General features: G+C 42.6%; 1 pseudogene; it reads left to right on the forward strand.

The window, feature by feature from the left end:
* Nucleotides 1-511: 511 nt before the first annotated feature.
* Nucleotides 512-25,813, forward strand: LOC148007049 (sperm motility kinase Y pseudogene; annotated as a pseudogene).
* The last annotated feature ends 462 nt before the right edge of the window (nt 25,814-26,275 follow it).

Here is a 26,275-nt window from a genome sequence, read left to right on the forward strand (position 1 = left end):
GGGTGGCTTTTACTTATGATTCTTCATATTTCCCCCTGTTCATAATTTTACTCTATTTTTCTAGTCTAGTCTTTTCTTTGTTATTATTTTTTCTTTTTGTTTCATTTGTTTATTTTAGGTTCCACATGTGTAATATTAGTTCCTGAATTGCTCCATCTTTTTCATTATTTGATTCCATTTGTTTGTTATTTTTAGGTAGCATTAGTACTGATAAAATGCCTACAGAGACTGAGGAGGAGTTACCACCTTCTAGTCCCGATCCCAGTATCTCTCAGGAGGGAACCTTTCATTCCCAATATAAAGTACTGAAGACTATTGGAAAAGGAAGCCATGCCAAGGTCCTCCTGGCCCCCAGCTCACAGGAACCCCAGTGGCGGTCAAAGTTCTCCGAAAGTACAAGCAGTGGTTCCGGCCAGCCATGACAGAAGAAAACATAATGAGAAAGATCAACCACCCCAACATTGTTTCTCTCTTACAAGTCATTGAAAACAAAACTAGAATATACCTCATAATGGAGCTGGTGGAAGGCCAACAACTCTACCAGTACATCAGAGAGTCAGGGCAAGTAGAGGAGGATGAGGCCCGGCAAATATTTGAACAGATATTATCAGCAGTGAGCTACTGCCATGGAAAGGGGATTGTTCACCGAGACCTGAAAGTGGACAATATAATGATTGATAAAGACAAAAAGGTCAAAGTCATCGACTTTGGGCTTAGCACCGAAACACAACCTGGACAAATGCTAAACCAGCACTGCGGTGCGTATTCTTTTGGTTCCCCGGAACACTTCCTTGGACTTCTGTATGACGGGATGAAGAATGATATGTGGACAATAGGAGTGGTCTTGTATTATATGGTAGTGGGAAAGCTCCCATTTGATTCTGTGATCATCCAAGAATTACAAAAACAAGTTGTTGCAGGGGTGTATCCTGCCCCCTGTCGGGTTTCAGAAGAACTGGAGAACCTTCTTAGTCAATTACTAACAGTAAATCCAATGTATAGACCAACAGCCAGCGAGGTGATGAAACATGCCTGGTTCAAAGAACACGGGAAGGGGTTCACAGTTCGTTGTGAAGAACCGCTTCCCCTCAGGCCAGACCCTGAAATTTTGGGTGCGATGAAATGCATGGGATTTCAAGCCTCTGTAATAAAATACTCCCTAATAAAAAGAAAATATAATGATGAAATGGCAACTTATTGCTTCCTACAACAGCAGGCTCTCCCGGGGTATGGCTGCACAGCCCAGGCACAGCAAGTGAGTCCCATTGCAGCCCCATTCCCTAGCCTTGATCCTGCTGCTGCTTTTAGATTACAAAGAAAGAGGAGTGGAAGCCTGCCAGTCCTTGACACCTTGCAGGTGTCATTCTCCCAAGGTCACGTATCTCATTATGGCCAGAAGGTTCATACAAAAGGAGGAAGAAGGTCCACTGTGGCTTGTCGTCTCAGGCCACTACCGATAACACCTACACAAGACCACTATCACAAATGTGCCATGAGTGTCCCATACATTCAAACAACAAGCATCTTCAGTGAGAAGAGTAGCAACAAGAAAATAAAAGAAGATAATCTACTCTCCCACAGAGCCCCATTAGAGGATGAGCCCATCTCCAGCAGGGTCCGGCACAGAGGTTTTAAGGGGTGGACCAGGAATATAGCAAATGCCCTGATAAAGCTTTGTTGCTGCTTGCCAAGGAGAAAGAAACCTCGCCTGGGGCAGAACAGAATCTCACCCCAGAAATGAGCCACAGGGAGAGTCCAGATAACAAGCAGCAGGCACAGCCCAGGTACCTTCGTGCTTTGTCCTTTCTAGTTTGCTCTATGCTGGTCCTTCTTCTGTCTCTGCTTTCCATTTTCCCCACAATTCTTACCTTGTATCTTCTCTAAGTTCTTTTATGAGGTTTCCCCAACACCAAGCCTTCTCCCTCTTCTTGATTTCTCCTCTTACCAGCAGGGACTCAATATGAATTCCCCACTCTACAGAGTTTTCTTGTTGACCCATCCCTTCAGATGGACTACAGCTCCCCCTTAGGCCAATAGCTCCCACAGGGTGAGGACTAGAGATTCATGGGCTCATGGACTCATCCATGGGCTACTGGTTCTAGCACATGTGGTCATCAATCACAAGTGCTGCAGAACAGAGTCTTATGTTTTCAAATGTAACATCCCACTCCATTAAGCCTTAAAATTAATAACAAGGTTTGTCACTGAATAAGTATCAACAACCTACTTTGTGGGTTATTGTTGATGGTCAGAATCCTGCATGCATGCATATTGTTTTGCATACTGATTTTTTCATTCCTAAGACCTAGCAATTCATATATATTGTTACATATATATATATATATATATATATATATATATATATATATATATATTGTAACATTTCTAAATGATTTCTTTCAAAAATCTTAACTGAGAAGTAGAAGAGAAGATTTAATAAAATAATAAGGCAATCAAAGCTCCAAATGGTAATCTAAGTATTCTACCACATAAGATTTTTGCTTAGAATAAATTGACTTTTTTTCTCTCACAGTGCCATCTTGAAATTCTGTCATGTCCTGAGAATAAACAGGAGGTGATTTCAGACACATGGCCAATGAAAAGACACCAGCAGAAGCTACAGCACCAACAGGAGAAACAGCAATAGCACCAGCAGCATTAGCAGCAGAAGGTGGAGGAGGAGGAGAAAGAGGAGGAAGAGGAGGATTCCCCAACACCAAGCCTCCTCCCTCCTCTTGATTTCTCCTCTTCCCAGCAGGGACCCAATATGAATGATGAGTTCCCCACTCTACAGAGTTGTCTTGTTGACTCATCCCTTCAGATGTACTCCATCTCCCCCTTAGGCCAATAGCTCCACAGGGTGAGAACTAGAGGGTCATGGGATCATGGACTCTTCCATGGGCTACTAATCCATAGAGAAACGGGCCTGTAATACCAGACACTCAAGACACACAGTAGGTAGGGGGATCAGAACTTCAAGGCTAGCCTGGTCTACATCATTAGTTTAAGATCAGCTTGGACAACTTAGTGACACCCTTTTTCTAGAGGTGAGGAGGGCTAAGGCTACTAACTCAGTGGTAGAGTACTCGTGGGGAAACAGACTGCTGTCCATTGATACCTCTCCTTCCTTGCTCGGAAATACACAATGGTATTAGAAGAGTCAAAGGTTCCTGGCCTAGCATCCACTATTCTATTTGCTACATCATTAAGGGTGCAGTCTTTGGGGTGGAGTTTTTGGTATTTTGGTTAGGGATCAAATCTATGAAATAAAACTTAAGCAATACTCTCATTGCTGTCAGAGTGGGAGGTGGATGATAAATGCTTGCCCACCTGCATCAGTACAAAGCTGGTTCCTTGGACTCCCTGCAAACACATCACTGCTAACTGTGTGCCTGGTATAGGCTTTTCCAGGACTATCCATAGCTTGAAAACCTTCCCTGCTATGGACCCTTTTGTGGGCATCCTGCCTTTCTCAGTCTCAGAATGGAGCAAAGATCCCCTGCTCACCTCTAGGCTCACAGGTCAGGGGCCTCTTCCATCCCATAATGAACAAGACTGGCACAGCTGCACACACCTTGGAAAAAGAATGTATTGGCAACCCTTAACAAAAAAGATGGTTCTTACTTTCGATTATGGCATTCTATAAAATGCGGGTATTTCCTGGTATAATTACACATGTCATTGATTGTGTGTGTGCGTATGTTTTTTGAGGTTGGAGGGGGATAATTCATTTCTCTAAGCCCCTTCCTCAATGCTGGGTGATAAACATTGACTCTCATATAGATTTTAATAATTATACATTTATTTATATATTTTTAAAATTCGTTTATTTTTCCAACTTTTGTAGCTCTTTCAGTGTGTGTGTGTGTGTGTGTGTGTGTGTGTGTGTGTGTGTGTGTGTGTGTGTAATTAGATATAATACTCAGGGTCAGTAATCCTACCCTTGAGCTACCTTATAACTTTTTATGTTTTAAACAGCTTTATTATGATATCTTTGATATATAAAGCTGATATGTGCTAGAGGTGAGCATATTGATGTTCTTAAAGACATGTTCTTCCTCAGATACAGAACGAGAGCTGGCTAAAATCCTTGCTACTCCTGCAGATTAACCTTGTCATGCACTGAAGCAATGGGGCACATACTAAGCACACTCCATGAGCTGCTTCCTAGGTTGGTAGCACTGGCTCCATCCCAGGCACAGCTGGAGTGGGCAGCTGTAAGGTTGAGGACCTGCACTCAGGACACTGGGCTCCAGGAGCACCTCACCTGCTGATCATCCTGTGTACCTCTGAATGTCACTCCTGGGTTCTCACTGCCTGGCACTTAACCATAGACACCACTGTAGAACTGTCTAAGGCCAGAAGGGCAAAAACATTGTTGTTATAAATTTCTACTATGGAAACATCAAATGTTGTGCTTCTTGAACAGTTTTATGAAATGAACCTGGGAGAAACGCAAGAAATATGGCCTGAAGTCTCTTCTGGAACTGCCACTCCAGCATAAGCGTCCACAGGCAGTCAGTCGCCTCTGCACTACCGTCCCCCTTGTTTTGCAACTCATGGATCTCCTTGCTTAGCATATGCACAAGGTGCATTTGCTGTTGCTTCTCCAGCTTCTTCCTGACATCTTATTTTTATGGGTCTGGAGACAGACTCCCCAGAGGACAACTCCTCTTTACTGATAGTTATGAACTGCAGATCCCTGTGCTCAATAGTGGGGGGCTGCTGCGGGGACTACAACACCAGAATGACTGTTTCTTGGGGCCTCTGCAGTGTGGAAGGTTTTCCTGGTTTGGTCGGTGTGGTCAAAGTTGAGAAGGAAGCAAGTTCAGGGAATGAGAGTGCATCTGTCGCCCTTTCCTCTCCTGCTCCCTGTGCTTCCTCTCTGCTTCCTTGTCCAGACAGTCCTTCTATATCTCAGACCACCACTGCTGCTCCACACTCTTTCTTCCCAGCCACCTGTGCAGACTGGGATGCTGCCTTGTTTGCAGAAGGAGGGGGGAGTGGCAAATCCACTGAAATGCCACCAATATCTGGTGTAGTGGACCTGTGGTAGAGGAGGTGGTGGAGGGAGGTCTGTTCATATGGGCTGGGAGACAGTGACAGTGGTGGGCAGCACCTCTGCTGGGGTTTCCCAATGGCCAGGACCACTCTTGGTCAGAGTGGAAGCAGGGGCAACTGACTTGGAGGAATGGTTCAGGTTCTCCTGGCTGCATGTGCTAGATTCCACTGAGGACCTCTGGATCCACATATCACTGTCACACTAGAGACCCTTGCCAGCCTCTACTCAATGGAGCTCAAGTAGGTAAAACTTCCTGAAGCTCTTCCTTGGAAGGGGTAAGAGGCTGAGAAAAGAAAAGAGGAAGCTATACTACTTCAGGGACTCACCAGAGATATTAGCAAAATTTCATGCATGTTTCTTCCTCACAGAAGAGGTAACAAAAACTGGGGAATGGTTATATAACCAGACCTGACACTGCTTTATGGCTCACTGGCCAAGTAGCCAGCTGTTCCTGTGTCTACAAAGGAATAAAAAGATTTTTTCTATACACTGATGCATGCTGTTTGTTGCATTGTCACTCCTGAAATTTAGCTCCTAACTTCAGGTCTAGGTAGAGGGGTCTGTTCCTGTGAAATGTAAAGAAGTAAACAATCAGATGCTTAAAACTGCATAAAAGGCATACTTTTCCCTCAGGTATCTGTTTTACAATCTTTTAAAAAGCATTCATGGGAGTTGACACCCTGAAACAAGCTTTGCCATTTCAGGAAAAGTGTGATGGAGGGAAGATTTGTATGGTGGGTTACTGGGAAGACAGGATTGTAAAGGAAATAAATAAATGGTTTTCTAAAAAGCATGTATTTCAAATGCCCTGCTAAAAACTATAATTTTGACACTATGCTTTCAATAAAAAACATTTCACATTTTCTTATTTACTCATTTAAACTAATTCTCATTTTCCCAGATTCATTAATTTAGTATTAATTTACTTGAGTAGCGTAATAAAAATAAAACTGAAAAAATAAAAAGTAAAAATAAAAGCTGAGTCAGCGTCAGAAGAGGGTTCACAATACTGCACCTAACAGACTGTGAATATATCTAGTAAACCGTACCATCAGATCTGATCTGTATCATGATCCAGAAGTATTTCTCAGCATCATGAACTCAGTCTCAACTAACTTCTTCCTTGAAAAGCTGAGCAAGAGCTGTGGTAGGAGCTACTACATGGGACTTTTAGGGTCTCACTTTATAAAAATAATTTATGTGTATGAGTGTTTGCCCAGCATGTGTGCACATGAATGCTTGACTGGTGTCCAAAGAACTTAGAAGAAGGTTTCAAATCCCCTGAAATTAGAGGTTTAGGCAGTTGTGAGCTAACACTGATGTTGTAAAATACTGAACCATCTTTCCAGCCCCAGATTTTGATAACTTTTAGGAGGAGCCATATCTCAATACAGGATTACTATATGTTGGCTAACCTGGCTTGAGTCACTAGCTCTTACCTCTCTGCACCATGGAGGACAATGGCTGGATAAGAAAGGTGGACAGGCAGTGAGAGAGGATGCCTTGATTTGCAACTTCCAGTGTAACCATGGAACTGGTTGTAGTCATGAGTTCTGCTGCCCTAGGAAGAAAATATAAAGAAACAGCGCTCACTGTCATAGAGGAGTCTATGTTCAGAATACTTGTGCTTAGGTTCCTCAGCCTGGTTGCTGTTTGGGGAATTAAACCAGACTTTCAGAAGATTATGTCCTGTCCACATCACTTATGATAATTAATTATAAAACAGGTAAATATATTCTATTCTATAACATTAACATTAAGATATTTAAAGATTTTACAAGCTCTAAGTATATGTGTACATATTTATATAATTATTTAATGAAATGTTCTATACTAATATACATTCTTATGAGTGAACCCAAAATGAGATTCATGTGCTCTAAGAACTAGGGTTATAGTGAAGGTGAGTAAACACAAAGAGCTTTTACATCACTTCTTTTTGAACTCAAATTTCAAAATTAAATGCAAACTATCACTTCAGTACACTAAAACTAACCAATTAGTTGACGTGTTTAAGTGACCAATTAGTCATACCTTTCCTGAGAAAGTCCAACCAGACTAAATTCATCCACAATGAGGAGGTAGTCATGGGCACCTAGTTGTCCAACCTGAGCCAGCAGAAGGGTGTAGGGAGAAAAGAAAAAGGCAGCGTCACTGGTTGCTTCCGATGCGGAGAGCTCATAGGCAGCACCCCACGAGCAAACTTGAGCCTCGGGACAACAGGTAAGACCAACTTTTCTGCTGCAAGAGACCTGCCTGGTGAACTCAGGACACAGAGAGGCAAAAATCCTCTAGGACCAGGCACTTCCGGGGTTTACCGAGAGTCCCAAACCCGCGGATCCCGAAACGCAGCAGCTCTCTGCTCCCGAACCCTGTGGGAGAGAGACCTCACCACCTGGTCAGGTGGGCACTCCTGAGGCTGCAGAGCAGAGGAGACCACCAACACTGCCCACCCCAGCCCACATCCCTGGCCCAAGAGGAAACTGTATAAGGCCTCTGGGTTCCTGCAGAGGAGGGCCCAGGAGCAGCAGGACCGCTGCGTCTGAGACACCGCCAGAACCTGAAGGGACAGACCAGATAAACAGTTCTCTGCACCCAAATCCCGTGGGAGGGAGAGCTAAACCTTCAGAGAGGCAGACACGCCTGGGAAACCAGAAGAGACTGCACTCTGCACACATCTCTGACGCCAGAGGAAAACACCAAACACCATCTGTAACCCTGGTGCACGGAAGCTCCCGGAAAGTGCGGTGCAGATCTTCCTGGTTGCTGCCACCGTGGAGAGCTCATAGGCAGCACCACACGAGCAAACTTGAGCCTCGGGACCACAGGTAAGACCAACTTTTCTGCTGCAAGAGACCTGCGTGGTGAACTCAGGACACAGAGAGACAAAAATTCCTCTAGGACTGGGCACTTCCGGGGTTTACCGGGAGTCCCAAACCCGCGGATCCCAGCCCGCAGCAGCTCTCTGCTCCCAAACCCCGTGGGAGAGAGACCTCACTGTCTGGTCAGGTGGGCACTCCTGAGGCTGCAGAGCAGAAGAGACCACCAACACTGCTCACCCCTGCCCACATCCCTGGCCCAATAGGAAACTGTTTAAGGCCTTTGGGTTCCCGCAGAGGAGGGCCCAGGAGCAGCAGGACCGCTGCGTCTGAGACACCACCAGAACCTGAAGGGACAGACGGGATAAACAGTTCTCTGCACCCAAATCCCGTGGGAGGGAGAGCTAAACCTTCAGAGAGGCAGACACAACTGGGAAACCAGAAGAGACTGCACTCTGCACACATCTCTGATGCCAGAGGAAAACACCAAACACCATCTGTAACCCTGGTGCACGGAAGCTCCCGGAAAGGGCGGCGCAGATCTTCCTGGTTGCTGCCACCGTGGAGAGCTCATAGGCAGCACCACACGAGCAAACTTGAGCCTCGGGACCACAGGTAAGACCAAATTTTCTGCTGCAAGTGACCTGCCTGGTGAACTCCAGACACAGGCCCACAGGAACAGCTGAAGACCTATGGATAGGAAAAACTACACGCCCGAAGGCAGAACACTCTGTCCCCATAACTGGCTGAAAGAAAACAGGAAAACAGGTCTACAGCACTCCTGACACAGAGGCTTATAGGACAGTCTATCCACTGTCAGAAATAGCAGAACAAAGTAACACTAGAGATAAACTGATGGCGAGAGGCAAGCGCAGGAACCCAAGCAACAGAAACCAAGACTACATGGCACCATCGGAGCCCAATTCTCCCATCAAAACAAACATGGAATATCCAAACACACCAGAAAAGCAAGATCTAGTTTCAAAATCATATTTGATCATGATGCTGGAGGACTTCAAGAAAGACGTGAAGAACTCCCTTAGAGAAACACAGGAAAACATTAATAAACAAGTAGAAGCCTACAGAGAGGAATCGCAAAAATCCCTGAAAGAATTCCAGGAAAACATAAATAAACAAGTAGAAGCCCATAGAGAGGAGTCACAAAAATCCCTGAAAGAATTCCAGGAAAACACAATCAAACAGTTGAAGGAATTAAAAATGGAAATAGAAGCAATCAAGAAAGAACACATGGAAACAACCCTGGATATAGAAAACCAAAAGAAGAGACAAGGAGCTGTAGATACGAGCTTCACCAACAGAATACAAGAGATGGAAGAGAGAATCTCAGGAGCAGAAGATTCCATAGAAATCATTGACTCAACTGTCAAAGATAATGTAAAGCGGAAAAAGCTACTGGTCCAAAACATTGGTCCAGGACTCAATGAGAAGATCAAACCTAAGGACAATAGGTATAGAAGAGAGTGAAGACTCCCAGCACAAAGGACCAGTAAATATCTTCAACAAAATCATAGAAGAAAACTTCCCTAACCTAAACAAAAAGATACCCATAGGCATACAAGAAGCCTACAGAACTCCAAATGGATTGGACCAGAAAAGAAACACCTCCCGTCACATAATAGTCAAAACACCAAATGCACAAAATAAAGAAAGAATATTAAAAGCAGTAAGGGAAAAAGGTCAAGTAACATATAAAGGGAGACCTATCAGAATCACACCAGACTTTTCACCAGAAACTATGAAAGCCAGAAGATCCTGGACAGATGTCATACAGACCCTAAGAGAACACAAATGTCAGCCCAGGTTACTGTATCCTGCAAAACTCCCACTTAACATAGATGGAGAAACCAAGATATTCCAGGACAAAAACAAATTTACACAATATCTTTCTACAAATCCAGCACTACAATGGATAAGAAATGGTAAAGCCCAACGTAAGGAGGCAAGCTATACCCTAGAAGAAGCAAGAAACTAATCGTCTTGGCAACAAAACAAAGAGAAGTAAAGCACAAAAACATAACCTCATATCCAAATATAAATATAACAGGAAGCAATAATCACTATTCATTAATATCTATCAACATCAGTGGCCTCAACTCCCCAATAAAAAGGCATAGATTAACAAACTTGATACGCAACGAGGACCCTGCATTCTGCTGCCTACAGGAAACACACCTCAGAGACAAAGACAGACACTACCTCAGAGTGAAAGGCTGGAAAACAACTTTCCAAGCAAATGGTCGGAAGAAGCAAGCTGGCGTAGCCATTCTAATATCACATACAATCAATTTTCAACTAAAAGTCATCAAAAAAGATAGGGAAGGACACTTCATATTCATCAAAGGAAAAATCCACCAAGATGAAATCTCAATCCTAAATATTTGGGCCCCAAATACAAGGGCACCTACATACGTAAAAGAAACCTTACTAAAGCTCAAAACACACATTGCACCTCACAGAATAATAGGAGATTTCAACACCCCCACTCTCATCAATGGACAGATCATGGAAACAGAAATTAAACAGAGACGTAGACAGACAAAGAGAAGTCATGAGCCAAATGGACTTAACAGATATTTATAGAACATGCTATCCTAAAGCAAAAGGATATACCTTCTTCTCAGCTCCTCATGGTACTTTCTCCAAAACTGACCATATAATTGGTCAAAAAATGGACCTCAATAGGTACAGAAAGATAGAATTAATGCAATGCGTGCTATCGGACCACCACGGCCTAAAACTGGTCTTCAATAACAATAAGGGAAGAATGCCCACATATACGTGGAAATTGAACAATGCTCTACTCAATGATAACCTGGTCAAGGAAGAAATAAAGAAAGAAAGTAAAGACTTTTTAGAATTTAATGAAAATGAAGGTACAACATACCCAAACTTATGGGACACAATGAAACCTGTGCTATAGAGGAAAACTCATAGTGCTGAGTGCCTGCAGAAAGAAACAGGAAAGAACATATGTCAGCAGCTTGACAGCACACCTAAAAGCTCTAGAACAAAAAGAAGCAAATACACCCAGGAGGAGTAGAAGGCAGGAAATAATCAAGCTCAGAGCTGAAATCAACCAAATAGAAACAAAAAGTACCATAGAAAGAATCATCAGAACCAAAAGTTGGTTCTTTGAGAAAATCAGCAAGATAGATAAACCCTTAGCCAGACTAACGAGAGGACACAGAGAGTGTGTCCAAATTAACAAAATCAGAAATGAAAAGGGAGACATAACTACAGATTCAGAGGAAATTCTAAAAATCATCTGATCTTATTATAAAAGCCTATATTCAACAAAACTTGAAAATCTGCAGGAAATGGACAATTACCTAGACAGATACCAGGTACCGAAGTTAAATCAGGAACAGATAAACCAGTTAAACAACCCCGTAACGCCTAAGGAAATAGAAGCAGTCATTATAGGTCTCCCAACCAAAAAGAGCCCAGGTCCAGACGGGTTTAGTGCAGAATTCTCTCAGACCTTCATAGAAGACCTCATACCAATATTATCCAAACTATTCCACAAAATAGAAACAGATGGATCACTACCGAATTCCTTCTATGAAGCCACAATTACTCTTATACCTAAACCACACAAAGTCCCAACAAAGAAAGAGAACTTCAGACCAATTTCCCTTATGAATATCGACGCAAAAATACTCAATAAAATTCTGGCAAACCGAATCCAAGAGCACATTAAAACAATCATCCACCATGATCAAGTAGGCTTCATCCCAGGCATGCAGGGATGGTTTAATATACGGAAAACCATCAACGTGATCCATTATATAAACAAACTGAAAGAACAAAACCACATGATCATTTCATGAGATGCTGAGAAAGCATTTGACAAAATTCAACACCCCTTCATGATAAAAGTCCTGGAAAGAATAGGAATTCAAGGCCCATACCTAAACATAGTAAAAGCCATATACAGCAAACCAGTTGCTAACATTAAACTAAATGGAGAGAAACTTGAAGCAATCCCACTAAAATCAGGGACTAGACAAGGCTGTCCACTCTCTCCCTATTTATTCAATATAGTTCTTGAAGTTCTAGCCAGAGCAATCAGACAACAAAAGGAGGTCAAGGGGATACAGGTCGGAAAAGAAGAAGTCAAAATATCACTATTTGCAGATGATATGATAGTATATTTAAGTGATCCCAAAAGTTCCACCAGAGAACTACTAAAGCTGATAAACAACTTCAGCAAAGTCGCTGGGTATAAAATTAACTCAAATAAATCAGTAGCCTTCCTCTACACAAAAGAGAAACAAGCCGAGAAAGAAATTAGGGAAACACCACCCTTCATAATAGACCCAAATACCAAAGTACCTCGGTGTGACTTTAACCAAGCAAGTAAAAGATTTGTACAATAAGAACTTCAAGACTCTGAAGAAAGAAATTGAAGAAGACCACAGAAGATGGAAAGATCTCCCATGCTCACGGATTGGCAGGATTAATATAGTAAAAATTGCCATTTTACCAAAAGCGATCTACAGATTCAATGCAATCCCCATCAAAATACCAATACAATTCTTCAAAGAGTTAGACAGAACAATTTTCAAATTCATCTGGAATAACAAAAAACCCAGGATAGCTAAAACTATCATCAACAATAAAAGGACTTCAGGGGGAATCACTATCCCTGAACTCAAGCAGTATTACAGAGCAATAGTGATAAAAACTGCATGGTATTGGTACAGAGACAGACAGATACACCAATGGAACAGATTTGAAGACCCAGAAAAAAACCCACACACCTATGTGCACTTGATTTTTGACAAGGGAGCCAAAACCATCAAATGGAAAAAAGATAGCATTTCCAGCAAATGGTGCTGGTTCAACTGGAGGTCAACATGTAGAAGAATGCAGATCGATCCATGCTTATCACCCTGTACAAAGCTTAAGTCCAAGTGGATCAAGGACCTCCATATCAAACCAGATACACTCAAACTAATAGAAGAAACCTAGGGAAGCATCTGGAACACATGGGCACTGGAAAAAATTTCCTGAACAAAACACCAATGGCTTATGCTCCAAGTCAAGAATCGACAAATGGGATCTCATAAAACTGCAAAGCTTCTGTAAGGCAAAGGACACTGTGGTTAGGACAAAACGACAACCAACAGATTGGGAAAAGATCTTTACCAATCCTACAACAGATAGAGGCCTTATATCCAAAATATACAAAGAACTCAAGAAATTAGACCGCAGGGAGACAAATAACCCTATTAAAAATGGGGTTCAGAGCTAAACAAAGAATTCACAGTTGAGGAATACCTAATGGCTGAGAAACACCTAAAGAAATGTTCAACATTTTAGTCATAAGGGAAATGCAAATCAAAACAACCCTGAGATTTCACCTCACACCAGTGAGAATGGCTAAGATCAAAAACTCAGGTGACAGCAGATGCTGGCGAGGATGTGGAGAAAGAGGAACACTCCTCCATTGTTGGTGGGATTGCACACTGGTACAATCAGTCTGGAAATCAGTCTGGAGGTTCCTCAGAAAATTGGACATTGAACTGCCTGAGGATCCAGCTATACCTCTCTTGGGCATATACCCCAAAAATGCCCCAACATATAAAAAAGACACGTGCTCCACTATGTTCATCGCAGCCTTTATTTATAATAGCCAGAAGCTGGAAAGAACCCAGATGCCCTTCAACAGAGGAATGGATACAGAAAATGTGGTACATCTACACAATGGAATATCACTCACCTATCAAAAACAATGACTTTATGAAATTCGTAGGCAAACGTGTGGAACTGGAAAATATCATCCTGAGTGAGTTAACCCAATCACAGAAAAACACACATGGTATGCACTCACTGATAAGTGGCTATTAGCCCAAATGCTTGAATTACCCTAGATGCCTAGAACAAATGAAACTCAAGACAGATGATCAAAATGTGAATGCTTCACTCCTTCTTTAAAAGGGGAACAAGAATACACTTGACAGGGAATAGAGAGACAAAGATTAAAACAGACACAGAAGGAACACCCATTCAGAGCCTGCCCCACATGTGGCCCATACATATACAGCCATCCAATTAGACAAGATGGATGAAGCAAATAAGTGCAGGCTGACAGCCGGATGTAGATCGCTCCTGAGAGACACAGCCAGAATACAGCAAACACAGAGGCGAATGCCAGCAGCAAACCACTGAACTGAGAATAGGACCCCCGTTGAAGGAATCAGAGAAAGAATTGGAAGAGCTTGAAGTGGCTGGAGACCCCATATGAACAACAATGCCAAGCAACTAGAGCTTCCAGGGACTAAGCCACTACCTAAATACTATACATGGACTGACCCTGGACTCTGACCTCATAGGTAGCAATGAATATCCTAGTAAGAGCACCAGTGGAAGGGGAAGCCCTGGGTCCTGCTAAGACTGAACCCCCAGTGAACTAGATTGTTGGGGGGAGGGTGGCAATGTGGGGAGGATGGGGAGGGGAACACCAATAAAGAAGGGGAGGGGGGAGAGGGATGTTTGCCCGGAGACCGGGAAAGGGAATAACACTCGAAATGTAAATAAGAAATACTCAAGTTAATAAAAAAAAAAAAACAGTGGGGAAAAAAAGGCAGCATCAATGCACAGCAGCATTCCTCACACCACACAGTCAGTACACAGCAGCATCCCTCACACCACACAGTCAGTGCACAGCAGCATCCCTCACACCACACAGTCAGTGCTCAGCAGTATACCTCACACCACACTGTCAGTGCACAGCAGCATTCCTCACACCACACAGTCAGTGCACAGCAGCATTCCTCACACAACACAGTCAGTGCACAGCAGCATTCCTCACACCATATTCAATGAACTGCAGTGTTCTTCACACCACACAGCATCCACAGCCATGAGCATCTGCACACTTTTTCACAAAGCTCGAGTGCAGAATGCCCTTCACTGATTCCTTTAAAACAAATACTGGCCACATCTGCAACACTGCCTTGGACAACGACTTAACATACATTTCCAGTTTATACCGGCCAGCACCCTATGCAAAAACAAGGTCAGAACAGCAAAATGAAATCACACAGCAGGAAATGAGCAAAATCCTACCCACATATACCCTGGAATCTTGACTAGTTAGGACAATTTCTATTTTATGGTTCCAAACTTCTAAGAAAAATACTCCTGTAAAATGGACAATTGGGTCAGAAAATGCCTATGGACTTGGAATACTCAAAATGATTATTTATAAAGTCTAAAACAGCTACAAATCTAAAGGAATGAGAAACATAACAAGTGACCAGCCCTTACCCACATCAGGACAGAAAACCAGCTTGGTTCTAAATAATCCAGCATCTGCCTTCTCTATCTTCCATTTAAACATAATTTATAAATTTTAAAACAAGAAATTAACTTCTTGGAGGAAGCAGTTAACAGCATTTTGTAAGGAAATATTATCCAGAAAGTACTCTACTGGAATTCATACCCTGGAACTGAACAGTCAAATGCACTTACAATAGCATTCTATGGAAAGCTAATGAAATGTTTGAGAAAAATCTTAGGTATGGTATACAATTTCAGGATCATTAATATTCTGCTTAGAGATCATAATATAACAACAAAAGAGTTTTTGGATCACATAGGGAAATATTATACAATGCAGTCATGTGCATGAAGCCTTACCCGGACATTACTGGAATTAGCAAACATTATGTGTATACTTTTGTACTAACAATAAAAATAACTTACCTTAATAACTGTGAGATAGTATATCATATAATAATGTATCATAAAAAGTGACTTCAAGAAATGAAGAAAAATTTCTAAAGAAGGAATCAAGAAGATGTTATTTTATATGCACACCATCTGTATTTCCACCCAGTAGTTAACATTTTAGTTTACCTTTTTCATTGGTGAGACTGGTCCATTTTCTCCCCTGCAGTAGGGAGTAGGGACAAGGCAGCAGTCATCAAGTATGCAGTGTGTTACTGTTTCATAGGCATACAACCTGTGTTTTATTTACATATAAATATATGGATGTGTGTAATAAAATTATGAATAAAATAATAAATTACATTGTACATTAATATATAAATAGAAATTATATATTATAAAAGAGAATTGTCTTATATAGGGTTCTTTAGAGTCACAGAACTTATGGGTAATCTCTGTACAGAGAGACAATTTGTTGATGACTTGCAGTCTGTAGTCCAACTCCCCAACCATGATCAGCAGCAGGTATGAATGGGAGTCCAAGGATCTAGCAGTGGCTCAGTCCCACAAGGCAGGCAGACAGGCAGGTGAAAAAGAGAGACTCTTCCTTCTTCCAATGTCCTCATGTAAATCCCCAGCAGAAGTTGTGTCCCAGGTTAAAGGTGCATACAACCACAGCTGGATCTGGGACTTGCTTTGTCCCAGGTGACCTTGAACTCAGAGACCTCCTTGCCTTAAGCTCCTGAGATTCCTAGCCACTTTGCCTCATGATCTCCATGCCAAGATGCAGTTCAGAAACTTGTATCTCCCAGCCTCAACATCAGGATCAAAGGTGAGCTTTACAATTCTGGGTTGTAGTTCATTCCACTTATAGTCAAGTTCACAACTAGGAATAGCCACTACGAGTATATACGATGTGTCATTATACATGCACAATATATATACATATATATACATATATATATATATACATATAAATTTGAAAACACCACAACATTTTATTAGTATATGTTAACCGAGTAAAGTGACAGATGTGGCATTTGTCTGCACATCATGCATGGGTGGGAGAAGAAATTATAAGTCCTTGCATCAAATGAGGAGCTGCAGTTAACAGCAGCTGATAGAAATTCATTCTTCCTTGGGGGAAGGCCATCGGTACGACTCCCAGTGAACAGATGTACACACAGTATGCAAGCCTGACCAGGTCTAACAGGGCTTAATGAGATACAAAAAAATGTGTTTATGTGTATTTCTGTACACACACACACACACACACACACACACACACACACACACACACGCACACACACAGAGGGGTGGTTTAGTGGTGCTGACTTTTAACCCAGGATCTGATTCAGGTGGACCTCTGTGAGTTCTAGACTAATCTGATTTACACAGCCAGTCCCAGATTAACCAGGGCTATAGAGTCAAAAGGGGGATTCTGAGAGGAATCTTTTAGAATTTGGAGGAGAGAAGTTAGGGTTGATAAGACCATATTTTACTGTATAGATGTATGGAAATTTATATAAGTGAGAAAACACATGAAGCAACTGAGAGGAAAAAAGTACACTCAATAATGGCAACTTTTTGAACTGACTTTTGTCCAGTTACTTGGCAAAGCAGAAATAAATATGCCTTTAACTGATTTCATCTATGGCAATGCCACTTTCCTTGAGTCAAAACACTTAACATAGATGATTGGAATGACCTTGAAATCACAGTTACCCTCAGCATCCATGGGCTACATTGAAAATTTATAGTTCTGATTAAGAAGCTGGAAGATATTTCATAACTTTGTATTATCCACTGCGGATTATTTTATAGATATATAGAATTCCACAACTCAGCTGTTAATTCATTCAATTCTCCCAGTAAACATCCATGATACAGGAATGATGCCCTAATCTCTTTGAACAGGTGCTCTGGTGCAGAGTTTGCCTGAGATAGCCCAACAGCTGCATTCTCTTGTCTCCTTCTAGAGAGCTTCATGATTCTGCTGAACAGATTATAAAGTTGGTTATTTGTTTGGATTTTACTTGGGATTTTTGTTTTTAGCCTTTTCCCTGATATCTTTCCATGATATATATTCTATTTTTCTAACTTTGATTTTAGTTCATTTCAAGCACATTATGCTACATGCCATTTTAAAATAACCCAGCACTAAGTCTGGCTAAACACAGGCATCAGAGTTTCACGCAGCCTCCATGGCTACTTCTATGCACTTGTTACTCTGCATCCTAAGGCTCGATTGCTAAGCCAATTGTGAACCAGTTTAACATAAAATACCTTGACTACTCAAGATGAAATTGCTCTTTGTTTGAGCATGTGAAAAGATAGTCTTTTTATGAGCCAAATTTAATAATAACCAATCATAAGTCTTTGCTCATGCCTTGTGAAGGATGGCATAAGGAATCTTTACCTTTCTTGTTTGGTTCTCTAGAATTTTCTAGTTCTTCAGGGTGGCTTCCTCTGCCCTTTCTGATCCAGAGAAGTCTGGAAGGAGTCCAGGGCCTAATTACTTTTCCTATAAGCAGAAACATAAGGTCTTTCTCCCAAACTAGCATGTCCTTTAGCCAGTAACCAGAAAGAATTTTAGCTTGACATCTTTCCCAGAAAAATAGTAAAATAACCAGAAAATTCAAAATCACACACATTTTGAAAATTAAATTCTCAACAAAGTAACTAAACCAAACAAGCACAGTAGAAACCTTTCTTTCCGGCCTTTTCTAATCTGCCAGGCCAGGATATTGAACCCACTTTTGAGAGAACAGGAGCATCCTGTGAGACACTGAGACTTTCCTAGAGGATTTTATCCTCATCCAATCTCTGTTGTCTGCTTTGCAGGTTGTAGTTTTTCTGTTAGCTCAGCTTCTCCCTGCACAGCAGGAGCTCCCAGATAATCTGGGCCCATTTTCCCTGAGTTAGCTCTGAACCTCAGGAGGAATTCCCCAGGTGACTGAGGCCAAAATTTTGTCCTCTTCTATCCAATTAAACCAAATTAGCAACAACTAAACCAAACTTAACTAAAAGCAGGCACCGTTTACTTTCCCTCTCTGCCTGGAGCCATTCATTATACTGATTCTTTTTACAGAAGGAGAACTCAGAGCCTGATTTGGGTCTGTCTATCCCTGTGTTTAAGATCCCCATGTGCTGGAGTCCCTTGACCCATCTCTGCTCATTCAGGAATCTAATTCTCTCATCCCTAGGACAAGAATCCTAACTCCCTAGTGGATTGTTGACTACCACACTCGACGTCATCTATTGCATGTAGTTTTAAATTAAACCCATGCTAATTCATTCTATGCTCTGGTATCAGTGGTTAGGTTCACCCTACATGGCTAGTTCTATGCAGCCATCTTGTCTTGGTTCCTGCTGTTAGTTTGCTACTTTAACCAAACAAATTTTAACTGAAGTGCCTGGAGTGCTGTTGCATTTCTCATTCCACCCACACCCTCTGGCTGGCCTGCAGAAGGCTGGGTAAAGTTCCTCTCACAGGACTTGCCTTAGTCATTTGAAATGAAAATACCAGAGGTTTATACTAACCAGATTTACATGGGTAAATCTCCAAACCAAAAACGCCCATGCAAGGAACAGAAAACTCAATAATATAACGACAAAGTGTGCGATTAGATTGGACAAATACACCTCTACACCACTCTATTGCCCATTTATGAAATCTCTAGCTACTTGTGGCTCCTCCAGGCCACAGGGGTCTGCTCCATTTTCAACCTCTTCCTCCTCCATCTACTTCTTGCCCACATCCTCCATCTCTATTTTTCTTTCTCTCCCTTTTCCAATGCATTCTGCTCTACCTTTTCCTTCCATTGTCCAATCAGAGGAAGTAACCTTTATTTGGCTAATTACTATTTCACCTGACATCATCTGAATATGTGATCTATTGCACTACAGGTCCACCCTGTTGGGAAAGCAAAAATACAAAGTCAATCCACAAGACATTTTGCTCATTTTGAGTTAACACATATAGTAATTTCACTACATCTTTTTCATCATTTTTATTCTATTCTTATTAAGTTATTTCTAGGGAATATTTGTAGTTTTTAACTACAATGCTTACACATAGTAAGGAGGAGTTACAACACCCTAGAACTGAGCAGAATCTCTGAGGAGGTATACTTCCACTGTCAATACAAAGACTTAAGGACCATGGGACACAGGAGCAACACCAAGGTCCCAATAACACACCATCAGCTCCCTGGCAGCCCCATGATCATCAAACTGCTTCTAAAGAAGCAATGGTGCCAGCCACTCATGACCAAGGCAGAGACAATGATGATGGTCGACCACCTGAACAGCATCTTATTTCCCCAAGTAAGAGCTCATTGAAGGACAACAGTTTTATGAAAACACCAGAAAATGGGGGTAAGGTAGAGGAGGATAAAGTCAGGCAAATATTTAGGCAAATTAGAGCAACTGTGAGCTAATGCCATGAGCATGGTATAGTACACAGGGAACTCAAACCATATAAGATTATGTTGGACATAAATGGATAAGTTAAATCGTAGACTTTCTTTCGCCTTAGAACACAAGTTGAACCAGGGCAATGCTGAACTGGCACTGTGGTGCTTTGTCTTTTGGAACTCCTGAACTCTTGCCCAGCAAACTTTATGATAGTCCACAAAATGACATGTGGACCTTAGTTTTACATGGTACTTAAAAAGTTAAGATCTTTACTCTGTGTTCATACTAGATTTGAAAAGACTTGTTGTGGCAATTGTATTCTGCCACCTGTTGGGTGTTAGAAGAGATGGTAACCTGCTTAGCCTCTTAATGATACTCAACATGAAATATAGGATGACAGTCACTGATGTGATGATGTACCGCTGGTTAAAGGAAGACCGAAAGGCTTTCTCAAATCCCTATGAGGACTGAGCTCCATCACACAAGACCCTGTAATTGTGGACGACATGGAACATATTGAGTCCAGAGCCTAAGATATTACAATGTATAATCAACCCATGGGATCATGTTGCTTACTGTCCTGGCAAGTTCTCCAGGTACAAGGCTGAACAACAGAGGCTCACACATTGAGTTCAGTTATTCCCTACCCTTGATGATAATGATTCATTCCCTTTGGGCTCAAGGAAGAGTGGAAGCTACCCCACCCTAAGCACACTGGTCTCATCATCCTCCAATGGCTTTCTGTTTCCCTGCGGCCATAAACTGGTCCATGATTAGGCATAAGAGCCCCTGGTGCTGCCCTTCTCTCTTCAGGCCACTCCAGATGACACCCACACTGGAGAAACAGGCATCCATGCCTCCAGTGTCGCTTGAATACACTAAATAATCAGCCTCACTGAGAAGAACAATGGCAATAAGAACACAGAAGCCAATCTACTCTCCTGGTATGCCTCAGTAGGGAGAAAGTCTGTCCTCAGCTAGTGCCAGCCCAGAGGTTATAGGGACAGACCAAGCAAAAGTGGTGTTCCTGACACAATGAGGTCCATTGTCAATGGAGGTCCTGGGACAGTGGATGTGCTTCAACAGTTGAGGTCCTCAGAATATAGAGTAGAAGCTATGGAGGTCCCAGGACAGGGGAAGTGCCATATCAATGGTGCTTCGACAACTGTGGAGGTGCTGCAACAGTCGAGTTCCTTCAAATTGGAAGACTTGTGACAGTGGAGTGGCTGAGTTTTTGGAGGTACTGCAAGAGTGGAGGTACTGTGACAGTTGAGGTGCTTCATCAGTTGAGGTCCTGTAACAGTGGAGTTCCTAAGACATTTCAGGTCCTTTGACAGTGGAGTAGCAGCTGGGACAGTGCATATGCTGCTACAGTGGAGGTCTTGAAAAACTTCAACTGATGCACGAGTCAGGATCTTTGACCTAGGAGGTGATGGGACAGTACAGGTGTAGGAGAGCCAGAAGAGGTGTGGCGACAATAGAAATGCTATAATAGTGAAAGCCTTGCAGCACTAGAGGTCCTGTGATAGTGGAACTGCTTTGACAGTAGACGTACTGTGACAGAGGAGGTCCTGCCAATTCTAGTTTCAGAGGAAATAGATGTCCTGAAAAGTGGAGGTCGTTCAATAGTGGGCTTCATGTGATAGTTGAGGTGCTACCACAGTGAAAGTCCAACATCAGTGGGTGGACACGCTGTGCCAGTTGAGGTAATGGAACTTGGATTTCCTGAGTTATTGGAGGTCCTGTGACTGTGGGGTCCTGGAAGAGTAGAGGTGCTGAGACACTGCTCTGTGACATTGGATGACCTTGTGACAGTTTAGGTGCAGTGACAATGAAAGTCCAGCAACAGTACACATACAGTGACGGTAGATGTCCTGAAAATTGAGGGTCCTGACAATGCAGCCGCTGTTAGTGAGAAGGTCCTATGACACTGGAGGTCCAGTGATAGTGGAGGTACTGGGACAGAAGCCACACTGGAACAGTGGATGTCCTGCTACAGTGCACATCAAAGTGCTTGTAACGATGATGATTTTTGACCACTCTAACTTCATTTCACTACGCAAGTAATTGAGTCTGAGACAAGATAATACCTTGTCATGGTGCTACTTGAATGCCACTAGTTTTACAGTTAAGTCTGAAGGTCTAGGCTGTGACAGAGGAGGTCCTTTGACAGTGATGGCCCTGCAAAATTGGACATCGTACAACACTGGAGCTCCTGCAACAGTGGAGGTCTTGAGACTCTAGATTTACATTGACATTGCAGGTCCTGCGGCAGTGGAATTTCTCTGCGAGCTGAGGTCCTGCAACATACTAGTTGCTGAGAGAATCAATTTTCTGCAACAGTGAAGGTCCTACAATAGTTCAGGTCCTGAAAAGTTGAGACTCTGTGAGAGTAGAAGTACAGGGAAAGTGTATGTCCTGTGCCAGGAGAGGCCCTGCAATTTGGAGGCCCTGAGAATGTGGAGTTGATTTGACAACAAAGTTTCTACCACACTGGTGTTCCTGTGACAGTGTCCAACAAAGTCCTTGTATTAGAGAAGAAATAATGCCAGCCAGCAATGACCATGGAAGTGATGATGATGGTTGACCACCCCAACATCATCTCGATTCTTCAAGTAATTTAGACCAAAACAATACATCTATTCATGGAGCTGGTTGAAGGGCAACAGCTTTACAAATACACCCAAAAGTATGGCTATCTAGAGCAAGGCAAGGCCAGCAAAATATTGTGTAAATAATAGCTGTGATGAGCTACTGCTATGGGCGCACAATATTTCACAGGCTCCTAAAGCCAAATATATTGTGTTGTACATCAATGGGAAAATCAAAATTACCAACTTTGGCCTTAGTATCCCATTCCAATCAGGGTAAATGATGAACCAGCACTGCAGTACTTATACTTTTTGTGTTCCTGAACTCTTCTTTGGCAAATTTTATGACGTTCCAAAGAACTAAATTTGAACCTTAGGTGGAGTTTTATATTTCATGGCAGTCAGAAAGTTTCCATTTGACTCTCTCTTCATTCTAGAGTTGAGAAGACAGGTTGAGCAGGAGTGTGTGGTGCCTCTGGTGTGGTGTCAGAAGGACCTACTTAGCCTCCTAATGACAGTCAACCCTAGATATAGGCCAAAAGTCACTGTGGTCATGATGCAACCCTAGTTCAACTAAGGCTAGATGCAGTTCCCAAATCCCTATGAGCAACTGATCCCCCTCAGGCCAGACCCTGTAAGTATAAGAGCAATGGAATATATAGGATTCCAAGTGCTGGAAACTAAGGACACTTCAACTGAACAAAATTATAACCAGACCATGGCATCCTACTTCCTTCTGCAAAGGCAGGAAGTTCACAGGCAAGACAGCACAAAATAGGCTTGGACAGTCAGCACAGTGGAGGTGTGGGGAAAAAGCAGGTGCTAAGACAGTGGATGTCCTGCTACAGTGGCCTCCAAGTCCTTGTGAGGAAGAAGCACTTATGCCATCCAATAATGACCATGGCAATGATGACAATTGTGGTTAACCACTCCAACATCATCTTCAATAATTGAGATGAAAACAAGTAGATACCTTGTCATGGAGCTGTGTGAGATTCAATGTCTTCATAAATGTATCTGAAAGTATGGCTACATAGTGAAAGACAAGGCATGGGAAATACTTATGCAGATATTAGCAGCCTGGATCTACTGTCAGGGGCACAGAATAAATACAGGACTTCAAAACAAATAAAATGGTGGATAAGAACAATAAAGTCAAAATCATCGACATTGGCCTTAGTACCCAAGACAAACCAGAGCAAATGCTGAACCTGTACTACGGTGCTAACACTTTTGATGCCCCTGAACTCTTCCTGGGTTATACTTATGATGGTCCAAAGAACCACATATGAATGTTAGTCTTACATTTTATGGTAGCTGAAAAAGTTACCTCTGTTTTAATATAAGAGCTGAAAAGACAGGTTGTGGCAGGTGTGCATCTTGACCACTGTGGGGTGTCAAGTGAGCTAGATGACCTGCTTAGCATTTAATAACACTCAAACCCAGAAATATCAGTCATAGACATGATAATGCACCCCTGTTTCAAAGAAGATTGGGAGCGTTTCCCAAATCCCTATGAAGAAATGATACCTCTCAGGCCACACCCTGGAATTTTGGAAGTAGTGCAACATGTTCCATTCAAAACACAAGACAAAGATTCTTTACATCAAAGAAAGTCTAAGCGGATCATGGCATCCAACTGCTTACTGGAAGGACAGGCAATTCTGATGCCTGGCTTCATACCCAGGCTCAGACAGTGAGTCTAGTAATGGCTCCATTCCCTACCCTTAATGATTATGCTGCTGTCCCTCTAGGACTGGACTGCAGAGGAGTGGAAACCAACCCACCATTGACACATTGGACTTGTCAACCCCATGGCCTCATTTATGCCTTTGTCCATATTCTAGTCATAGAGCTTTCAGAAGAACCACTGGGACTGGCTTTCTTCTCAGGCCACTACAGATGACCTGGACAAAACATACATGCCAGAGTGTCTTCTTCCTTCATTCAACAAGCAGCCTCAGGCCGAACAGAAGCATCAATGAGAACACAGAAGACAACCTATTATCTCTCTGTGCATGAGGAGAGGGCGAGTCTGTCCCCATCAGTGGCTGGCTAAGAGGATTCAAGGGATGGTCCAAGAAATTAGGAATATCCAAATGAAGCAGTGTTCCTGTACTCAATCAAGCAAGAAAACTCTCCTGGGACAGGACAGTATCTCTCCTGAGAAATGAGGGCTGGAGACAGCATCCAAAAAATAAGCGGCAGGCAGGCAAGGACAGGTACCTTTGTGCTTTGTTCTACCCAGTTTGCTCTGTGTTGCTTAGCTCTGTCTCTGGTATCCATTTCTGCAAAATCGTTTCTGTCTTAACTTTTTAAGTACTGTATGATTCTTCCACCAATTCTTCTCCCTCTTCTAGATTTCTCCTCTTCCGAACAAGGACTCAATATGACTGATGTGTACCCCAGACTTCAGAGTTGTCCTGTTAACCCATTCCTTTACCAGGACGGTATCACCACCAAAAGGAAACGGTTCCCACAAGGTGAGGTCTTGAGGCCTATGGATTCATGCAATCTTCTAGGGGCAACTGATCCTTGCACATATGGCAATTAATCACAAGCGGTTTGGAACAAATTCTTATTTTGTCAAAAGTAACATCATTCTCCATTAAGCTTCAAAATAAATAACCAGCAAAGCCTTGTAATAAGTGATAGTGGAGTTGATAAAACAGTGCAGCACCCGTGACATTGTAGGTCCTTCAACAGTGGAGGCACTGAGAGACATTGTAGTTCGTGCAACAGTGGAGGCACTGAGATAGCGAAGGTCCTTTTACATTCAAGATCATGCAACAGTGGAGGTCCTGAAAGAGTGGGCGTCCTGAGACATTAGAGATGGGATTGGTACAGTGGAGGTCCTGAGACAATGCAGGTGTTGCAAGAATGGATGTCCTGCAACAGTGGAGTTCCTTGCACAGTAAAGGTCCTGCAATAGGGGTTGTCTTTAGACAGAGGAGGTCCTGCTACAGTGGAATTCCTGTGATAGCTGAAGTTTTGAGACAATGTCAGACCAGGCACAATGGAGATGCTGTGCCAGGAGAGGTTCTACACAAGTCGAGTTGGTGATAGAGTGGATGTTCTAAGACAGTGGAGATCTGGTGACAGTGGAGGTCCTGCACCATTGGAGGTTCTGGAAAAATCGAGGTCCTGAGACAGTGCAGTTGCTCGGACATTGGAGTTTATGCACCATTGTAGGTCATGTGAGAGTGGAGGTGCTGGGCCAGTAAAGGTGATGGGACAATGGAGGTCCTGTGACTGTTTTGGTGCTGCGATATTGGAGAACCTTCAGCAGTTGAGGTCCTGGCACATTTGAGGTCCTGAAATATTGGATGTCCTGCATTATTGGAGGTCCTCAGTCAGTGGAGATGGGCCTGGGACAGCTGAGATCTGGTAAAAATGGGGGTGTTTCCACACTATAGGTCATGCAACAGTAAATGTCCTGATACAATGTAGTTGTTCCAACTCTGTAGGTTCTGCAATAGTTGGTTTGCTAGAACAGTGAAAGTGGAGATCCCGCATCAACAGAGGTCCTTTGACAGGGAATGCCCTGCAACAGTGAACATCCTTCAACATTGGAGGTCCTGCAACAGTGGATGTCATGAGTCAGTGCCATTGAACTGACGGTGGAGGTCCAACAACAGAGGAATTATTGTGCCAGTAGAGGTCCTGCAAATGTCTGGCTGCTAAAA

Source organism: Rattus norvegicus, chromosome 1 (assembly GCF_021556685.1).
Source record: "Rattus norvegicus strain SHRSP/BbbUtx chromosome 1, alternate assembly SHRSP_T2T, whole genome shotgun sequence".
NCBI classification, from domain to species: Eukaryota; Metazoa; Chordata; class Mammalia; order Rodentia; family Muridae; genus Rattus; species Rattus norvegicus.